The sequence below is a fragment of the Vicia villosa genome, linkage group LG6, assembly GCF_029867415.1.
Source record: "Vicia villosa cultivar HV-30 ecotype Madison, WI linkage group LG6, Vvil1.0, whole genome shotgun sequence".
Lineage (NCBI taxonomy): Eukaryota > Viridiplantae > Streptophyta > Magnoliopsida > Fabales > Fabaceae > Vicia > Vicia villosa.
Window position 1 is genome coordinate 10,432,869 of NC_081185.1, and position 17,966 is coordinate 10,450,834.

General features: G+C 34.7%; 1 pseudogene; it reads right to left on the minus strand.

The window, feature by feature from the left end:
- Window positions 1–2,771: 2,771 nt before the first annotated feature.
- LOC131608888 (isoflavone-7-O-methyltransferase 9-like) lies at window positions 2,772–11,387 on the minus strand (annotated as a pseudogene).
- Window positions 11,388–17,966: the final 6,579 nt, after the last annotated feature.

Here is a 17,966-nt window from a genome sequence, read left to right on the forward strand (position 1 = left end):
ACAATTAAAAAAATCTTTCTTAATTAAATCAAAGTGATTAAGTGACAAGGGGTGCACACCTCTTGAATACCTTTGATCCTTTGAATCAAACCTTAAAAGTTCTTTCTTAATTAAATCAAAGTGATTAAGTGACAAGGGGTGCACACCTCTTGAATACCTTTGATCCTTTGAATCAAACCTTAAAAGTTATTTCTTAATTAAATCAAAGTGATTGAGTGACAAGGGGTGAACACCTCTTGAAAACCTTTGATCCTTTGAACCAAAAACATCTTTCATAGAATTAACCAATGAACTCGTACTTTTTTTATTCGAACTACGATTGCTCTGACTTTCCCATTGCACGAGGGAGTACGTAGGCACAAGACGTGATGTCTTGGCGAGCACAATAATAAAAAATAAAAACCCCCCTTTCTCTTCTTGATTAATAAATTAAAGAACGCAAACATCACGCAAACACTCATTCTTAAAACTAGCTAAATGGGTCCCATCGAGTACGATGGAGGTGAGGGGTGCTAATACCTTCCCTTTGCTTAACCGACTCCCGAACCCTAATTTGGTTGCAATGACCATTTTATCCATTTCTTTTCATCCGTAGGTTTTATTCGATATTTTCCTTTTCCTATTGGAATAAATAAAGGTCGGTGGCGACTCTGTTCTTTCTCGAGTGTGTAAGCACCTCGAGCATTTTTTAGCGCTACACTGTGACTAACCCTTGCACAACCAACCTGTTGTGACTAACCTTGCACAAGCCAAGTGCTTGTGACTAACCATAGATGATGAACCGTTCAGTGATCCTATCAGGATATAACGTTCGTCAATCTTTTGGAGATTACAAGTGTGCTTCTTAGTTAAGCAGATTTTCTCCTATTCTTAAGTAGATATGCTTACGACACACTGACTAGAAGTCACTTCTGGTGCCTAAACATTCTATCAGAAGTTTTAAGATATAACACACTATGAGCAATAACTTTATGTGTTTTACATATTATTACAAGAAATAGAATATCTTGCAGTCTTCTTTTCTTCAACTTCTAGAAGAGATCTTCTTCTTCTTCTGAAAGTAAATTTAGAGCAAAAGCTTTGTTTTGAGTTACTTCTTCAAGTGATCTTCCTCTTCTTCTGAAAGCAGATTAAGAGCAACAGCTCTTGTATTAGTTGCTTCTTTCAGTTTTTGTCTTTTCTTGTCTGATCAAGGAGATGAGAGCTTCAGCTCTTTGAAATTAATTCCTTCTTGTAAGACCACCTTCTTTTCATCTTCATAAGCAGATATGGAGCACCATCTCTCATGTTAATTTGATTCTTGTGTGTAGATCTTCATCTTCTTCTTGAATATTGATCATGAAGCTTGTTACAGCTGATAACACATTGATTAACATCAGTAAACATGAAACACTTTTCGAGCAACAACTCAGTGTATTCAGTTTCTTTTGTCATCCAATATGAACAATATAAGGACTTATCAGGTATTAGTGAACTTCTTATAACTCTATTGGAGCGTATTGCATTTCATGCAGGATTTCCACTTTCACTCTTTTAGATTTTCTTCTCATAGGAATATGATGTGTATTTCAACATAATTGATTCATCACACACTTCGTGTATGTTGCCTCTTGATGTAACTTCTGAAGCATGATCTCACATTTCTTCATTTATACTTTCATGCTCAGCTTCTCTCTACAGATTTTCTCTCAAGATTTCTCTTTTGCTGCACTCTCTAGTTGCACCATGGATACACACTTTGGATGCACACTCAATGCACTTTTGGTGTACAATGGACACACATTCAAGTTTGAAGTTTGGTGCACCGTTGGAATCTAGCCGTTGAGATTTGTTTGAAGATTGCTTTGAATGCTTTGTCTCAATTGAATCATGAATGACAAGTGTTGTTCTTGGCATAATCTTATCCTTAGCGTGATGATGAAAAATGATAGTGTGTTTCCTTGGTTAACCTTGTCTTTTTTAACGCGATGCATGTGGGCTGCTTCTTCAATCAACCTTGGGAGTTGTTCCATTAATTTGTTGCAACCGTTTTGATAATGATGATGTTTGTAATGGTTTTTCTTTTGATTATGATCTTTTGCACTTTGTAGGCTAAAATTATATTTTCTTTTCTTGTCCACGTGTGCCTTTGTTGTTGTAGCTTTTTGAATGTCACTGCGTTACTTTATCAGAACTTGTGATCTTCTATTCATGTGATCTTCTTGTTGTAACGGATCTTCATGTATTATTTTTGTTTAAAGCCCTGAAGCTTGTCTTGTTGAATTCTTGCTCTTTGTATAGAACTTCTGATGCTGTCTTATAAGTCTTTATAGCATAATATCTGTACACTCGATGAAATCATTAGTAATAAAATTGTTACTCACAAAATATATGCTTGTTATCATCAAAACCAGATTCTGAAAATAGATTATTAATCTTGTTCTAACAAAGCGAGCCCGGGCACGCGCCCGGGCTCAACCCCTATTTTCTTTGTATTCCCCCCAACTTAATAGTCGATTTTTAGATAAAACCAAGGACAAAATTAGGGGTAAAATTAGTAAAAATAGAGTGTGAAAATTAATACAGATGAATAACCAATGGTATAAAGGTTTTGCTCAGACTGCCTAAAATTTCTGGCTCCGCCACTGCCCTAACACAACCTATATAGTGTTGATATGTAAGAACAAAGTGTGTTTGATGTATGACGCCAACTTTACGTCATCACTTCTATTTTCTTAAACTACTTTTAAAAAGAAAGTGTTTATTTAGTGCATAATTAAGAACGACAATGTTTAAGGATAGATTTCAATAACGGATAAAAATCCCGTTAAAAGAGATATCTTATAGTCTCGAAAGCCATCTTCGGCGAAGAGTTTCTTCCATTTTTCTTCATTTCTCTATTTCCCATTAAAAAGACATGACATGTTTTCATCCATAAGGAGCTTCATTTGAGTAATGTTCTTCGCATCTTTCTTTTCATTTATCACCATATCTATCTGTTGCACCCCAAAATTTGCCTTCTTAATTTATTTCAACTTGCTTAGGATTTGCATTCATGTGCATCTTTTTATTAGGGCATTAACATAGATCAGGTATCATTAACCAATAAATCTGGCATGGGATCAAGGATCTTGAAGAGTTAGAGTTTCTCTGTTGTTTTAAGGCTCTCATCTTCTTTCAAAGTTGATTTGAGTTGTCTCTTTGTCACTTATGGTTGGAAGTTAAGGTTCTGATTCATGTTTATTGTGGACTAGCATGGATTAGGTTTATTTCCCTATGATTATGAGTATCAGAAAAATTAGTGTCTGGTCACACCATTATCATGAATTTCCTTCAACGCTTAAACTTGGTCATCAACTAAGGAATGGTTTTATTGCCTATGGTACAATTTTGGAGTGATATTAAAGGGATTTATTGGAAGTCGAAGTGTGTGGGATCACTTTTGAGATTAAAGGATATTGCAGAAATCTTTTCATTTTTTGACCAAAGTCATATGGGGTCCTTATTCTTACTTGACTCGCCATTTGTGCATTTATACCAAGTCTCATTTCGAGCTGTCACATTTGAGGCAAAGCATCTAGAGTGCATTGTGTGGATCAAAGGAAATTTGGAGTGTCCATTGGAAGTTCACTTGAAGAAGAGATATACATTTTGTAAAACACATTTCTATTACAAATTATACTATAGCACATTCAAATCCAAAATATCTATTACAAAAAACCAAGAGTCCATGCAATTCAAATTACAAAAGTCAAACTACAAAAGAATTACACAAAAAAATATTGTTAGCCTATTGTTCCTAATCCTACTTCACACTCTTCAAGCCTTTCAATTTAATTCACAGTTCTACGATATTCAACCCTTCAAAAGTACAAGTCCATAGAATTTCATGCCATAAGCTACCACTTTAAACACACTGCATAATTAGAACTTGCAGCATAAAACCAAGGCTAACTCACAAGATTCAACGCAATAACAAAGTTCTGAGCCACAAGAAAAAAAACCGATCATGAACCAAAACCTCAAACCAATCGAAACTTGTAGTACAAATGAAAAAAAGTCGATTCGAAAATCCTACATATTATTGAACCGAATCATCCTGTAATTAAACTGAACCATACCGGCATTACCAATCAAGAAAATCGGTTCAGCCAACAAGGGGTTGAGCTGTCTAGTAAAAATATGCAAAAAAAATTATCATAACAGAAAAAGGAATTTAGCTCGAGAGGAAAGTCTAACAGAAACGGTTCACACAAAAACCAGAAAAAAATACAACAGAAAAATATCAGCAAAAATCAGAGGAACAGAAATGTAACAAACTCTCCTTCAATCTGAATCTGCATAACCAATCTTCACTCTCTCAATCTCCTTTTTTTCTTCAATCTCTATCATTTATTCCGGAACTCACAAAAAATCATCAGCAATATTCTTCATGTCCTCCTCCACATAATCTCTCTTCCTTCAATCCTTTCATTCATCTCCATTCTCTCATCACTCTCATCACCCTCATTCACATCTTCATCATTCTCCCTCACCTCACCATACGCACACTTTCAAAGAGCTTTTGATTTTCACCATTAGAACTTCAACAAGCTTGTGCTAAACCTATCACCTTCATCTCCCAACAATTTCAGTAGTCTCTCAAGAATCAATAACAACACATCGCGGTTATCTCACAAGTCTATCATCTCTCTTCTCCACATTTCACAATCTCAAGAACTCACGAACGTAAAAATTCAGAGAAGAAGAGCTGCAAGGGAATACAAGAGGGAGACGAAGCATAATCAGGAGCATAAACTCCTTACCTGAGCTTCACGGTGGTCGGGAATCTCCGCCACCGTACTGTAAGTTCATGTTGTCATACCCCAAATTTGACCCTCTAAGACTTGTCCCTCCTTATTTATTTTCATTGGCACTTCATTTAAAATACATATGTATTAATATATATATATATATATATATATATATATATATATATATGTATGTATATAAGTGTGATCAAGATTATTAAATGGATGTATACTTCAGTTCAATCTCTTAGGCTTAACATCCACAAGATATGAAGTCATTAGGTTTTATTAATAAAATGGGGGTATACATTAAGTAAAAGTGTGTATGAGGCCCCATTTCAAAATTCGAAATTATTTTTAAACTTGGATTTTATAAACTTCCTTAGTTTATTTACACTATTTTGGATTTTGTAATTTTTTGTTTCTATTAAAAATATAATAGTTTACTCTTAATTTATTTATATTTTAATAAAAAAAAATATTTGTCTATACTTCATACACTTTCAATTGGCTTTTTATTTCAAATAAATAACATAGCACAATTGGTAAGGAAGACTTGCACATAAAAGGTCATGGCTTTGAATCTCGCTTGGTGCACTTTTGTTATTTTTTGGGCTTTTTGTTATTAGGTTACTTCCCTTTTGGGATTTTTAACCTAATTTCCAACCTTATAAATAGGACCTTTGACAATCCTATTTGGGAGGTCTTTTCCACTAACACGTAAAAAAATTCACACACACAAATCACTTTCAATTTTTTTTCTACGCTTCTCTTCTCCCTCCGAGGGTTTGTCTTGAACAACCCTAATATGTTGTTGTCAATTAACTGACAACGGCCGACAAACCCTTTCCCTTTTTCAAACTCAAATCTCTAAACTCAAAAACAAACTTTTGGCCGATATTAATCTATGAGGTCTCCCTTTTTTAAAAAAAAACATTTTCTCAAACTTTTGGCCAATGGTTGCTATGAAGCCCCTTTAGCTTTTAAAAAACTTTTTGGCCAATGATGATACTTGAGGCCTGCCTTTTTTTAAATCTTTGTTTTGGACAATGATTTAACATGAGCCTCTCCTTTTAAAAAAACCTTGTTTTGGCCAATGATGATACATTGAGGCTATTTTACCTTTTATTTATGCTATAATTTGGTTTACACGGCTTTTGGCCTTTGGTCATTGTTGTCTCCATCAGACAATGGCCCTATCAAAACCTTTGGGTTTTACCTTTTGGCCAATATGAGGCCAACCCTTTTTTTTTATATCTATATATTTTCTTTTAAAAAAACTTTCAGTACAATATATAAAACCTTTTTTAAAAAAAAAAAAACTAAAGGCCAAATGAGTCCCCTTGAATACAAGGGATGTAAAGGGTTTCAAACACCTTCACTTTGCCTAATTAACCTACTTACCCAAAAATCTCAATTTTTTCTTTAATTTTAAAGTTTTACCCTTTTTCCTTTAAATAAAGGGTGGCAGCTCTGTTTTTATTAAAATTTAAGCCGGTTTCCACATAGGTCCTTTAAACAGGTTCTTTCAGCATACTTGTAGCTCTTAGACTTTATGTTTTCACTCGCTTATATGTCATGTTGCTTCAATCTTGCGACTCCGCGCGCGAATCTTCAAGGTTTAGCTCTTAGGGTTTCTAATTCGAACTCTCCGATCCCACTGCCTGAAGGTGAATACTAGAAATCCAAGTTCATATCCGTGTTTAGGATTAGAAATAAGGTAGGGTTCGTGTTTAGGCTTTGATGATTAAGATTGTGGAAACGGTGGTCGGCGGCGGAAAATGCTCGCCAGAAATCGCAAGAGAGAAAGAGGTATGATAGGGCGAGGGAGATAAAGCTGATGCGTCCCATGTAAATAAACCTAATTCCTTTTTTTATCCTAAGTTTTATTTTCTATTTAATTGAAATGCCATAAATACAATGAACCTTAGGAATTGAATAATAATCTGAAAATTTGAATTGGATTGGGTGTTGCATGGCTTTGTTCACGAACTTCACATTCATACCCCCTCATGAGGCCCACACGCTACTCTTTCCTTTGTGGCAGAAAACCTGTACAAAAACATGGTATGGGATAGCCAATTTGGGGCTCTTCTCTGACTGCTAGCCTACACCATTATTTTCAATATTGCACCCATTGCTTCACATTTTATTTTCATGCTAGAATTAGTTTTTCTCTTCCCTTTTTTAAGGAGTAAAATGACATGAAAACAAGATATTCTTGTTGGATTTTATTAGATTGATTTTGTAGAATATAAAATTCTTAACATCTTTTTGTTAGATTTTTAACATGATAAAAATGCTATAAGTTCATTTTGTTAATTTTTTTTACATAATAAAAAGATAATAAAAAGCATGTAATCTTTTTTCTCGTTAGAACTTAAATGTTTTGTCACATAGTTCTATTCTAGTTTTTAGATAAAATGTCATACAAAACAATTTAATCTTGTTAGATTTTGTTTTAGAATTTAAGTAGAATTTAATTTCTATTATTTTCTATGTCGTGTGCACGTTTTCCTTGTTATTACTAACTTGGTTGTTAAGATATGCAAGGTACTTTGAGAAAGCCTTCAATTGCGATTCGATTGCTTCGTGTTCCACTTTATTTGTGGGATACGAATTCACTTTTGATGCGGTTTATTTTGTCTCATTCACTGAGATGTATATTTGCACTGTTGTGTAATGTCTGGCTGGTGTTTTCATGCAGGATGCTTGTGTGGTAGTGTCTGATACGTACCACATGTCGGTTGGATTTATTTTCACACCATATTGCTTTGACGCTTATGCCGAATTTCTGACTTTACTTTATGAAAGCTTACGCGAAGTATTCCGGGTTTCTTTGCTTACACCTACTACCTCATTACGGATTTGCAATCCTTTTGGTATTTTTTCGAGTTCCCTGTTATTCTCATTCCGCATCATATATTGCCATGAGAAGTAGGGAGGCATTCATATTTTAGCCTGGAAGTCCTCTCTAGGAGGCTATGAATGTGCATGTTTACATTTGTGCTTCGCGGAAGGGAGTCATGGTGCAATAAGACCTCTTTATAGGCAAAGCCGTTAAGTCCTCATTAAAGGCATGCAAAGAGGGTTCGCAATCAACCTCGCCCAGTCTCATCGAGTCTGTTCAGTTAGCGCACACCACACATTGTTTGCTTTTGAACTAGCCCAAGATACTGTTATCGAGTATTTTAAATGGTAGGACCCTACAGTCGGATCCCTACGCCTTATCTAGCTCGCGTTGCCCGACGCTGTTGCTTTGTGCACGAACACACATGTTTCCCCTTTTTCTTCCCATTGTTGTTTGCTTGTCTTGGAGGACTTTCCCCATTGACACTGGCTTCGGAGGACTTTCCCCGCTAGCTAGAGCTTGTTGTGTGCTTGTCTTGGAGGACTTTCCCCATTGATAGTGGCTTCGGAAGACTTTCCCCGGTAGCTAGAGCTTGTTATTTACTGGTCTCGATTGGCTTTCCCCGTTGACTGAGGCAATTCCCTGTCCCCAGATTAGTACTTTGATAGTTGTTTGCTTTACGAGCCGAGCTCGTTTGTGTGCCATTGTGTGATATTTCTATGTACATGCTTGTTGTACGTTGTCTGATATACCCTTCTCTTACCTGTGATGCTTGTTCGTAGGGTATTTGTGATGCTTGTTCAGTTCTTCTCTTATCTGAGATACCTGTTCATATGATATTTGTGTTTCATGTTCACATTTGACATGTATGCCTGTTACATGTTTGCCATGCATGTATGCCTGTTACGTGTATGTCATTTATTTGCTATGCCTGTTAGTATGATATCACTTGTGATGCATGTTCACACACATGCACATGTATGCCTGTTACATGTTGTTTGTGATGCCTGTTCGCATTTTATTTGTGATACTTGTTCACATTTGACATGTAGGCCTGTTACATGTTTTCCATGCATGTATGCTTGTTACGTGTATGTCATTTTATCTGCTATTCCTGTTAGTATGATATCACTTGTGATGCATGTTCACACCTTTACACGCATGTTAATTTGCCCTACATGTTATGTGTTGCATATTAATTTGACCTACATGTGACTTCCTGCTATATTTACACACATGTTAATTTGACCTACATGTTGTGTGTTGCATGTTAATTTGACCTACATGTGACTTCTCGTTACCCTCATGCATGTTAATTTGACCTACATGTTGTGTGTTACATATTAATTTGACCTACATGTGACTTTCTTGATATTTGGCACACATGTTAATTTGACCTACATGTGACTTCTTGTTACCCTCATGCATGTTAATTTGACCTACATGTTGTGTGTTACATATTAATTTGACCTACATGTGACTTTCTTGATATTTGGGACACATGTTAATTTGACCTACATGTTGTGTTTCGCATGTTAATTTGACCTACATGTGATTTCTTGCTATCTTTGCACGCATGTTAATTTGACCTACATGTGACTTTTTGATATTTGGCACGCATGTTAATTTGACCTACATGTTGTGTGACCTACATGTGATTTCCTGCTATCTTTACACGCATGTTAATTTGACCTACATGTTGTGTGTTGCATGTTAATTTGACCTACATGTGACTTCTTGTTACCTTCACGCATGTTAATTTGACCTACATGTCGTGTTTCACATGTTAATTTGACCTGCATGTGATATCCTATTACTTGCACGCATGTTAATTTGACCTACATGTGACTTTTTGATATCTTTTCGCATGTTAATTTGACCTTCATGTGATTTCCTATTACTTGCATGCATATTAATTTGACCTACATGTTGTGTTTTCGCATGTTAATTTGACCTACATGTGATTTCTTGTTACCTTCACTCATGTTGATTTGACTTACATGTTGTGATTCCGATTCCTGTTCGCTTTGTCCTATTTGTGATTCCTGTTCACATACTTCACACATGTTGATTTGACTTACATGTTGTGTTTGCGATTCCTGTTCGCTTACTTCTATTTGTGATGCCTGTTCACGTGATTACTTGCTCTTATTTGGTGATGCCTGTTCACTTGCCATATTTGATGCCTGTCTAGGATCTTTGTGATGCGCCTTGTTTTTTGCATGCTCCCTTAGGGTGCTCGGTTCCGTTTCTCTAGGAGACGCGAATCGAGATAGAAACATAAACTTTTGAGCCGAATAACGGCGCTCTGATTTCTCCATTGCATGTTGGAGGTACGTAGGCACAAGGTACAAACACCCTAGCGAGCAGACTTTTCTTTTCTTATTTTGTTCGAATTTTCTTTTATCTTGCTTATCTTTCCATTGCATGTTTTCCCTTAGCACATAGCATGTTACACACACACACACCCTTATATTAGAAACTAGCAAGAATGAATTCTGTGGAGTACCACAGACGTGAGGGGTGCTAATACCTCCCCATTGCGTAACCGACACCCTTACCCTTTCTCTGTAACATTGCTTGTTTATTTGGTTTTGCTTTGATATTTACCATTCCTGCGCGTAGGATAAATAAATGTTCGATGGCGACTTCATTATTTATTTGATGAGTTTCCAATTGCATCATTATCATAATCACTTTTCCTCTTTTTCCATCACTTGTAACTGCTTCTTTACATTTTTTCAAAATTTGTATACAATCCTTATCACACCAATTATGTAAAATCCACTATAGAATATAAAAAAACAAAAATATTAGACATTTTTTCAAATAATTTAAGAAACTATCAAATTTATATTTATAACTGTTGAATCAAGATTGAACGGTTTCATACATGTCTCAGATTGACCAATCCAAACATGTTTGAACCATTCAATCTTGATTGATCCAACAATTATAAATGTAAATTTGATATTGGTGTAGTAAATCAAACCTTAAGAAGAATAGCATCCGCATTAGGAATAGTTATGACCATGTCACCACCAACATAACTCAAATTTTTGGTGTCAGATAAATTCTCAACAACCTGTGGCCTATCAAAAAACAATAAATTTCAGCATAGGAAACGTCTCATAAATAATCTTAGTTGTTGTTCCAGTTCCACCACCAACATCTACAATTGATTCCAATTCTTCAAACACAAAATTACAATCTCTCAAAACCAAATTTATCATTCTCGAATCACTAGCCATTGCCTCGTTGAACGATATATTATAATTAGGGTTTTTATCAAGAAAATTCCAAAAAGCATATCCTAAAGTAACATCAAAGAGTGTAAGATCATCCTCATAAATCCACTTTTTCAGCTCATGAAACGAGCACACAATCGTTGGGTCAAGAATACCCTCAACCACTGGAGCTAAACAAATGTCACTTCCTTTAACAAGAAGCTCAGACGCAACCGTTAGAGCGTAAGCTTCTTCTTCATTATTCAAACCTCGATTCGTTACAATCTCAAAGAAGTCGTTGTGTGCGAGGTAACGCATGAGACTACGCACGTTACCCGATTTAGACGATGGAACTTGAAGAACTGAAACTAGGTTTGATATAGTAATTGGTTGGCCATGATCATGGATGATATTTGGTATGTTCATTTCAACTGTCCGTTTAAGAGACATGGAATCTATGAAGGCATACATGTGTTTGTATAAGAGAGTTTGTGCTTTGAAAATTTCACTTTGTTTTCGGCCTTTGATTGATGAACTCATTCTTTTGCAAATGAATATTTGGTGTTTGTGTTTTCATTAGACACATACTATGTATATATACATATAATATATTTATGATGTCGGTATGAACTTTCAACAAACAAACACTGTGTCACAATTATTATCACATGGGAAATATTTTGCAATGTGAAACACGAGGTAGATGAAAATACTGTATGATTTAAGGGGGCCATAGAAAAACTGGTTTAATTGCTTTTGCAGCAGCCTCTTTTACAAACTGATATTTTTTCAAGTGTTTCTTTTCTTTCAAACTCTAAGGGTATGTTTGGTTCAATGAAGGGGAGGGGAAGGGAGGGGAGGGAATTTAATAGAGGAGAGGGGAATGGAGGGGAAGAGAGGGGAGGGAATTTAACTAAATATATGTTTGGTTCAAAGAAGGGGAGGGGAGGGGAGGGGTTTTTACCAACATGTATGTTTGGTTCACAAGGGGAGGGGAGGGATTTTAAAATTAAATTACCTTTTTATCCTTATAAATATTGTTATTTGTTCTTCGTAAAAATAATTCTAAATAACAATAGTATTGAGCAAATTTCTCCAAATAAAAACTTGTTCGTTCATAAATCATACTATAACAGTAAACAACATCACACATTAGTTGAACTATAGATCTTCAACGAAAATCAAACAATTATCTGATCTTGATGATTCATCTAACCCAATAAAACAATTACTATAATTAAAAATACATAAAATAATGTTAGAATGTTAAAAAAATTGGAGAAATAATATTAAACTTAAAATCTTTATTTATAACATAAACATAATATATTTGCATATTGTTATTATTATTAATAGTATAATAAAAAAAATCTTATTACTATCATATATTATAAATAAGAACTAATATAAGGATGTTATTATTATTAAAAAACAACATAATATCAAAAAGGAAAATTCAACAAAATAAAAAGGAAAATATTCACCTGAGAGCAACAAGACACAAATAGCAACCGCACAATAGAAGAAAAATGATACGTGAAATAACATAGAAAAATCTAGTCTTTAATAATTCAATAAGGACAATCTTGGAATAAAAAAAAAATAATTGAGGATAAAATAGGAAAAACAGTAAAATTTTGATTAATGAATCTTCCCTCCCCTCCAAATAGGGGTGATCAAAACCAAACCAAACCAATAGAAAACCGCAAACCAAACCAAACCAAACCGAAACCGCAAAAAACTGCATTTGGTTCGGATTAGTTTGGGTCAATTTTTACAAAACCGCACGGTTCGGTTCGGTTTGCGGTTTGTATTTTGTAAACCGAACCAAACCGAATCAAACCGCACTATGTTACAACCTAAATTTTACTAACTCACATCCAACCCAACCTTAAACTTATTATACATTAGCATTATGATTACGAACAATTTTCTCATCCTTACACATATAATTTCAGTCTCGATCTTCTAAAATCTCTAATAACATTATTGCACCTTCTTTGCCACATACATCTTCCCTCTTCTTCTATAATCTCTACTCTCTTATATTCTTTCTTTTTCACCTTCTCATTTTTATGTAAATGTTCCGTATTTCAGTTTCGTTTTTATCGCATATCTTCTTCTCTAAGCTCTCAACACTTTTTTTCTTTTTCACTTTCACTAATCTTTCGTCTCTTCTATTTTTTGTTTCGTTATAATAATTTTTATATTGTTTTATGCTATTATTTTATGTTTAATATTCCACTTCTGTCTAATTTAATTTTTACATATTAAATGGAAAATTGTTGTCAAAATATGACGAGTTTTGTTGTTATTTGATAGTGTATGAATGTATAAATACAAAATTATGTTATCATCTATATGTGTATGTATGGCTCGATAAAATATTTGTAAAAAACCGAACCAACCGAACCGAACCAAACCGCATTAGTTTGGTTTGGTTCGGATTTTTTTTAAAAACCAACCGAACCAAACCAAACCGCACTATTTTTTCTCTTGCGGTTCGGATGATTTTTTTCGTCAAAACCGCCCAAACCGCACCGCGAGCACCCCTACCTCCAAATCCCCCCAATTTGGAGGGGAGCAAAAAGTGAGTCTAGGAGGGAATTTGCTCCCCTCCCTTCCCCTCCCCTCCCCTCTCCTCATAAAAAATGAACCAAACACATTTATTTATAAATATCCCATCCCCTCCCCTCCCTTCCATCTACTTCCAACCAAACGGACCTTAAGAAAATAATGGAGGGATAGAAGTAGTGGATTACGTAATCTAAAATTATGCAAATATTTTATATTGTTTCACTAATATATTGAGCTATCTTAACTCACTGAGTTTAATCTTTTCTATTTTATTTATTTTTTTATAATAAATATTATATATTAATATAATAAAATTATTGAGGAGAAAAAAAGGCAACTTGAGCGTTATTACTTATTAGTTACATATTCATGTATTTCTCTAATTAAATTAAAAAAATAGTGATTTTAAATTCGTTAATCGTTGGATCAGACTAAATATTGAACAAAAGGTTCATTCGTGATACATAGTGCTTAATATTCCATTCACAAATTATGAAGAAAATTATTATACATGCTACCTATGAATGTGTGATCAAGTTGGAGAAATTAAGAGTTAAAAAAATTTATTACTCTATTAGAGTTTGAAAAATAACTTAATGTGTATTGGCTTCTCCAGTGGCGGCCATGGCTGGAGACCCTACGGTGGACTCTTCCTCCTGAAACGACTCCGTTGTCTCTATCTTAACTCCAAACACAAAAGATATCCTTTTCAAAATCTCTTTAAAATGCGTGTGACATACCGATTTCTAAGTTTGTCAAGCCTTGCCTCAAAGGTAACAGTCTCTTGATCAAGATACTTGAGGAGGCTTACAGAGCATGACTTGGACGTTACAAGAATAATTTACATTGAGGATTTATCACTAGTAAAATTAGTGTGTCATTGAAGGCTTTAGAATTACATGACAAGCTCATGAAACTATATGATCTGGTATTTAATCATTTAAGACATGGCTATTTTGAATTTTTAGTCATATGGAGGGAGGATCTCAGTGAATTTTAGAATATAGGGACATGAAATATTAAGAACTTCCTCCTGCATTTGTCTGCATGGACGCTAGATTTTAGATCTTAAAATTTGAAGATTACACATGATTATGTGTGGTTGAGTGTTAGTTCCATGGCTTTAAGATTGACACAATTTTGCTAAAACATGAGTTAGAGCAAAGATGTTATGGAAGATGTTTTAACATTTTGTTCAAGAAGGATGTTCTAACAGATGTTGTGATATTCTGTACCAGAACATGTAAAGGTTGTTTTTAAATTTTGACAGATTTTATTTGATTATGTGATATTTCTTTTTGATATATCTCAGTAATTTTTGCACGTCAAGAAGATTTAACCTGAAACAAGTTTCATATCTCAAGTTGTAGAAGTTGCTAAAAGTGGATGACAAGACAATTTAGGAAACTTAGTATTTTTTGTTCCAAGATTTACGGAGATTCATTTGCACAATTGGTGCATCACTCAACTTGTGGATAAGAAATATCTAGATGCAGATTTCGAAGCCCATGGTCTACAGAGGTGTATTAAAAGAAAAGATCTGAACTAACGTAATTTGAACTTTTCAATAATTTGTAAATTAGGGGAAGCTTAGAGTTGCAGGTTTGAGAGTCTCTTATGTAGGTATAAGTCATCCTTGTATCTTTAGATACTTGAGGTAGACGTAATGTTCTCACTCAGAAGCCTTTAGGTAATGAGTAGAGTATTGCTCTCACTCTTGAAGCTTTTAAGAAAAAAGTTGAGTTTTTGTATTGGAAGTGTAATCTTCTTGTTGAGTTGTTTTTGATGCAGTCACTGGGATTAGAACTGTTAGATATCACTAAGATGATTTAAGAAGCGGGATGACGATTTCCCATATATAGATGTCAATTTCTAAGTACAAGTTGCACTGGGTATTGATTAGGAGATGAGTTGTAAATTGGAACTGTTTAGGCTTTGAACTAATACTGCTAATAGTGGATTTCATTCCTAGCTTGGTAGCCCCTAGAGTAGGTGATGTTGCACCAAGCTGGGTTAACAATTCTATATAGTGTTTATGATTCTGTAATTTTTATTTTAGTATCAAACACAGTTTGATGAATTTTTTCAGTTTGAAGACAAATGTTATAACATTTGTCTTAACATTGTTCTGATGTTAGGACATAAGTATTAACATGTTTTAGATGTACTAGAAATTTCAATTGGTATCAGAGCAGGCACCCTGGTCCATTGGGTGAACTTCAGGGAGTATTTTTATGGTACTGCTGTTCTTGATGGAAGGATGGAATACTAGCATTTTGGCTATCAATGGACAGTAGCTCTTTAATAATTGTCAGGGTATGAGAATCCTGATGCTGAAGAGATAAAAGGGAAGAATTTGAGTTGGCTCTTTATCACTATGAAATTATCAACTTCATTATCTATGGAATTGGTAAGCTCTCTGTATCACTTTTATTGTGGACAAAGATACTTGAGAATCTCTCAAGTCCACTCATAAAGGCAGATCTAAGTGTAATTAGAAGGAAAGAGTTCATAAGAGAAGATGATTGAAGAATAAAAAGAGCATTCTTTTTGTTTCCAAATTTTAGGAACATATGCACTGGTCTCCAATGAAGGGTTTCTTATTACTATTGTGTTCCTTTGAAGGTAACCCAATCAAGTGTTGAAGAAATTGGACAGAATGTCCAGACCAAATGTCTAGAATATCTTTACTGACTTCAACAAGTCTGTGATGCTAAAGAAAAGGATGGAATTGGAGTATAGATCAATAAATGTCAAAGCATTCATATGAGTACGATGATCTTAGATCTATGTGAAGCAGAATGCCCTACTTATCTCAAGAACAACCGTACAACTTTTCTACTTCTTGGATTAAATTAATGACGTTCCTAATTTTATTTTTTTTAAGGATATTACTGGTTTCACTGGAAGATGAACTTCTAATGCAGTCTTCTGAATTAAAGAATTATCTCACGATGAGCTGGTTGTTTATTCAAAAGAGTCGTGCTTCAAGAATAAAAGGGGTTATCAACCATAAAGGAAATAGGATGTGACTGTTTCTCATCTTATGTCTTAAGAGAAGGAATATTATCTACCATTTGTTACTTGAAAAGAAAGGTTACTCTATATAATGATCAAGTCTTTGAGGATATCTTAGATCAAATGGAGGAATTTCCTCAGAAGGAGAGATGTTTGGAAGCCTGGAAGGAAATGAGTTTTCAAGCTATAACAAGCAATGAAGAAACTCAAGTGACAAAAGGCTATTTCTATCAAAAGGTAAGCTAAGTTAATGATGTCAATATAAATATCTTAACATTGTGTTAGACATCAAGTTACTCAAACTATAGGTAGATACATGCACTGAAGACATTTCTTCTGTGGTAAGTTGATCTTAACAGGTTATTTTGTGTGTTTTATATGACATATATAAGGTCAATATCAGCATTGGGTAACCAAGCAGTGGTTAATACTCAAGGAAGATGATTTGTCTTATTCCTCGTACCTTTTTTAAAACATCAACTAAGATGTTTGGTATTTTGTCACTGACTGTTTCATACCCTTGACTCCAGTAAAAGTGTTTCTGGTGGCTTGCTTGGTTTCAATCTATCAACTGTTACTTTGGTTCTTGATACTAAAAGAAAGATTAAGTTAGAGGCTACCAGTTCAGTGCAACAACACCTAATCTGGGAGCTACCAAGCCACAAAAGGAAGTCCACTATCCGCAGTATTAGTCATGGTAATCAAAACTAGACCGGACCGGCCAGTTCAACCGGTTGGACCGGGAACTGGAATCTTAACTGGTTTGTTTATACCTGAATACCAGCATGCAAAAGAATTGAGATTTTAACTGGAAAACTGGCGATTTAGGCCATTTTTAGGTCGAACCGGGTTTTGTTTTTTATTTATTTAAATATGATAAAAAATTCATTTTGAATCAAAATAATGCGTGATTTAACTTTCTTTTCCTTCGCTAATCACTCTAGTACACATTTATCGTAGAAAAATCAAATTAAAACCTATTTTAATTTTTTTGTTTTATTTTATTCATTTGATGAAAGAAAGTAAGTTTTGTATAATAATATATAATAGATAAATGCAATAAAATACAGTTCAACGCATAGCAAATGACCAGACAATGTCATGAACAAACAATTGATAAAGTTATTAGATTCACTACAAAAAAAACTCAGGTTTACCAGGTGAAAGCCACCCCGCAAACACAAATATCACCCTGCAATGCAACAGTTGCGAGGTGGGCCTAACACCTCGCAAAAACGTTAGTCGCAACTTTTTGCAAGGTGTTTTTCACCCCGCAACTTTGCCAGGTGTTTTTCACCCCGCAACGTTGCTAGGTATAAAGCACCCCACAAACACGCTTTCCAAGAGGTACAGACACCTTTGTCCAGTTGAGTCAGAGCAGGTAACACAGGTGATTCTGCATTGTGATTTTCACCCTGCAACTTTTCTAGGTTTATAGCACCCCGCAAACACGCTTTCCAATAGGTACTGACAACTTCGTTCAGTGTGACACAGATGATCCAGAACAGAGATTGCAGTATGTTA